The following is a 5000-nucleotide window of genomic DNA, read 5'->3' as shown; positions in this document are numbered from 1 at the left end:
AGCATGATCTACCCTTAATGAAGCCAAACTGGGTTGGCTCTAGAGTATGACGGTCTCCTATGTCCTTGCTGATAAAGTCCATAATGATTCTTCCCATTGCCTTGCAGAGGAGGTTGGTTAGACTTATGTGTCCATAGTTCCTAGGGTTGGTTGATGGCCCCCACCTTTGTGCAAGGGGATTAAGTGTTGCTGCTCTCCACTCTGCTAGAACAAAACCAGTTGTCAGGCTATGGTTAGAGAGAATGCCAAGTAGAACTGCTAGGTCCTGTTTTAGATTTCTTAATAAGCAACCTGGGATGTTATTTGGTCCCACTGAGGCCATGTTTTGGCTTTGGAGAGTGCAGGTATGATGTGATCTTTAGAGATTCTAGGTAGAGGACTGGTTTCAGGTTTGTCTTGGCGTATGGCTCGTGAGGACACAGGGTTGAAGTTTGCACCAAATCTGTCAGCTAGCAGGTTGGGAATTTCCTCTGGTATAGTATGAGTGGTACCATCAACTACCAGTTTGGCACATAGCTGGGTATTCAATTTTAGATTTCAGACATAGTTAAAGAATGCTTTATGATTATCCTTAACTAAGAATGCTATTTAGCTCTGTAATTCACTTTAGAGGACTTCACAAGATTTCTGATTTGCTTGCTCAAGCTGTGGAAGTAATGCTTCCTCTGCTGAGTCAGTTCCCTCTTGTTCTTGGGCATCAGTTTCTTCTTTTTGTTATATAACCTGTTTATATTTGAGGTCCACTAGCATGGCTTGTATTTTTGGGATATCCTGGTTTTAATTTGGTCAGGTACAGCTGATCTATACAGTTACTTAAGTGTTTATACAAGGCATTTGTGTACACCTCTGCATAGCAGTCATTGTTGTGTGTGTTTGCTTTGGAAAAGATTTTTAGTATTTTTGTTCCTGTATTGGTGACAGGTTCGATAGCTACTTTGAAGAGGATTGATTTATGATACATTAGCACAGAGGGCATCACACCATCCCCATGTTGCTGAGTATTGTGTCTAGGACATTTGAGCCCCTTGTGGGGGTGCAGACTATCTGTTCCAGAGCATTTGCATTGACAAAGTAAAGTAACAACTGGGCTACCATGTTCATGCACATGTATGTCACCCAGCCAATGGAAGGATAGTTGAAATTGCACGTGACTAAGATGTTGGGCTGTATGGTGAGTGACTCCAGTAAGTGTAGGTAGGTGGTGTACTTTTCTTGGTTCATGGTGGGGGACCTATAGCTAGCAATGATATGGTAAGGTATTTTGCCTATAGTTAATTGGCATGGAGTAGTTTGAGAGTGTCGTACTGTTTTGACCAGTCTGAATGTGTACCTGGCTTTAATGAAGATGGATACTCCTTTGCCTTTGGTTCTTTCATGATCATTTTCTGGTCTGAACATGTGGAAGGCATTGTAGCCTTGCACAGCCAGGATGCTCTCCATGGCCTTGAAACATGTCTTAATGACTGGACAAATTGTCAGCATTTTCCAAGGTGAGCAGTGCTTCCAATGAGAGCAGTTCCATGTTTAGATTTCTAGCATTAAGCAGCAGAATCTTGCGTTTGTCTTGAGTGGATTTTTTTACATTGGAAATTTTGTTGTTTTGACATAGCCTAAAAAAGGCACTGTGGGGGAGGCTAGTACCTTTATCAATATCTGAAAGCCTAGAGGAGTCAGGTACAGACTATCTCTGACAAAGCAGCATGGCCTGTCGACCATGTCTTCCCAGGTTAACAGATACTGTATCCCTGTGAGCTGACACCATAAACTAAGCCAACTGCTGAAGTTGATCATTTTTTGTTTATACTGTGGCCAGCCTGGGGAGGGGGACATCTATGTGTATCACTTTTGAGTCGACTATGACCAAGACATTAGGTTTTGAAGTGTTTTGCCTTAAGGGCTTATTTGCCAAGACACTGGTGATATGTGTTATTATATGTAGTGGTTTCTATTTGCTGCGTGCAAGTAATTTACATTTGGAAAGTCTCTGATCTTTTGGTAGGCTTCTTGTGAGTACCTCCAACACATGTGAGTTTGTGTGTCATGACCTCATTTTGTGTGAGAGGTGACGTGTGTGTACTGACAATGTGTCTGATGTGCAGTTCGTTATGTGAGAGAACTGATTTCAGTTTCATAGTGTAATTACATCTCTCACACAGGGTATTGGTTTGTTTTAGGAGTAAGGGACATGTATTCCTCCAAGTAATGCTGAACTATCTGTAGGCTTCTTGCTTGCATGGGAAAATCACTTGATTTTGTCTCTGTCTAGTGTTGTAAAATCTTATCATTTAATACTTAAAGCATTAAACATGGAGACAATAGTTTAGATAAAAGTTGCAAAGCCAGAGGGGAGCAATTGATATTTGCTGCTATCCAGTTTAAAGTATTTCTATCCCAAATATTATGATTCTAGTAAAATGAAATGTTAGGCAGTTCCACAATGGTAGTTCTCCAAAGAGTTAACCATTATTGTAACCATTAATCTTTTCCATCAGAATGTACACACAGCATACTTTGAAAGGTGATAGAAAAAATGAAATATACATAAAATAGGATGTGCAATGTTCACTGACTTCAAATGTTTCATGCTGCAAAAATGTACCACTTCTACTTTTCAAGATTTTGGAAAAAATATACCAAATACTTTTTGTGGTAAACATTGAAAGCCATAGAACAATAGAAAAGGAAATGTTCTTGCCGTGGGACTTTGAGCTCATTAAACAAATATGTTGTCTTCTTTTACTAGAAGCAGAAAGCTTCAAGCTCACGCTGATGGTTCCCAGATGGTACAAAGCCTATAACTGCACATAGACATGTCCTGCAGGCTGACTACATCTCAGTGTCTCTATGTCAGACGCATTAAAGCAATAATTACTTTGGGATTTCTGTCATTAAAGTGAATCAGATATCTCTTTGATGTCTCCCATTAAAAAGAAATTGAAACAGCCTTTTATCTAAGGACATATGTAATAATCCCCAGTACACAAATGCAAATTAATAGCAATGAGCTTAAAAGTAATTTAATTTAGTTCTTCCTTTTCCTTCAATAATACTTACCTGCTGGGCAACATAGAAATCTGACCTATAATAGTGAACAATGTCAATGCATTTCAAGGGCTAAGTGGCTAGAGCCTGTTGAGAAGTTCTGCATCTGCTTTGCCCCTGGCAACTGGTATATGTATAATGACATACTTCGACAAAGGTGTTTTCTTCAGCAGAACTTGCCAAAAGGTGATATCTGGACTTTGTTGTTAATCTTTGTCACAACATTAAGCCTCTTAATTTAAAGTCCAGTCTAAGCAAAACAAGAGGAAGGAAGTTTTGTGGGAATGATGCAATTTAACAAAATTTAACAAATTGGTCTCTTTTTGAAGGACTGAAGTTAAGGAGACAGAAAAAAATAATGAACAGAGTGAGAGCTTATAGTTTTTGATAACGTAGCACATAAATAGCATACTAGCTGCAGGCAATATACATTGATTTTTTGAAGCTTTGATCTTGTTATATATATATATATATATATATATATATATATATATAAATGTATTTATTTATAAAAAGAAATTGATCCATAATGACATCTTAAAAGGAGGATACTAAAGCACACAAATTCCATGGATGTATATCCACTGAGTAATTTGGGTAAAATCACTAAATATCCTACCCCCCATATGGGAGACTTCTTCACTCATAACGCCATACTTAAAACTCCACAATCCTACATCATCAGGGAAAAAAATGTCCAGTAAGTGTGAAATGCAACTTACACAACTCTGACCTGAGATCAGAGGCAAATTATTATTAAAGTACTTTCAGAGCTATTGCGTCAGTAAATTCACGTAAGGTCATAAAGCTTCCTATTGAAATGTCAGCACTAGAAATACCAAGTGGTGACTAGCCAAAAAAAGCAGGAAAAGAGCCAAAGATCTCTCTTCTCTTTTACACTTTTTTTTTTACAAGGGGGAGGGCTCACACCCCAAACTTATATATACCAAATCAAAGATCACCATACCTCAGACAAAAGGGAATATCCTGGGACATTATTATCTTGGAGTTAGGATATCCAAGTCTGTTTTTTGTTCTTTTAGTCTCTATGTTTGGGACTTGTTCTAGCATGTTCTGACATTTTAAATGGTTACTTATCATACATATATAGGCATCTATATTTGAATGGATGCAACTCTCCCTACTTTTTTACACAAAAATATGTGCGTGTACATGATAAAGTCTGTGTGTGTGGGGGGGGGGGGGAGCAGAGAGAACAGGTGTTACCACAAAAGCTTCAGTCCCATGCAGTAAAAAGGAGTAAATACTGAAAATGTCAGAGCCTGCTACACCAAGTCCTAAAACATGGAAAAATAATGGCTGAAAAAAATGGGCTTGTGTATACAAAGTCTGAGTTCAGATTTTATTAGAATATTCCCTTTTTTCCAAGGTATTATGATCTAACAATTTGTGTATATAAGTTCTGGAATTGTGGGGGGCTTGCCCCCCAACATCGGAGGTGCATGGGGAATTGCTCCTCTGCAAGGGAGACATTTAAAAGACAAGAGAAGTGTTTGAGAATCGTTCATCTCCTCCATTTCCAATCTATTTTTCCATGTGTCAGCACTACTGACGGCTGACATTTCTATGGGCAGCCTTCAAAAAGCAGCACCTCAAAGCCAGGGTCGTGAGCATTTTGCAGCTCATGTAGGCTGCTGCTTGCACATAAACATGAACACAAGTTTGGGAAAGCAGCAAGGAGCACGGATTAAGGCTGCAAAGAGCAAGGAGCTTTAGATTTCAGGAGAATGAAGGGAACATTAGGGTTAGGGAACACCTGAGGAATTTAGGTTTGGAGAGGGTAAGGGACTGAGGACTCTGGTTAGTTAAGAGTTTTACTGTTAGAGTTAGGCTGTAATACAGCTACATACATTTGTTTGGTCAGGAGTTGGAAGGGCTAGACAGTTAAAGGAGATTAGGCTAGTGGCAGTAGAATACTAGTGTTATTTTCAAGAAAG

This window comes from Protopterus annectens, chromosome 15.part0, assembly GCF_019279795.1.
Source record: "Protopterus annectens isolate FY-2018-M chromosome 15.part0, PAN1.0, whole genome shotgun sequence".
Taxonomy (NCBI): Eukaryota; Metazoa; Chordata; order Ceratodontiformes; family Protopteridae; genus Protopterus; species Protopterus annectens.
Note: the sequence above shows the minus strand (reverse complement) of the source record.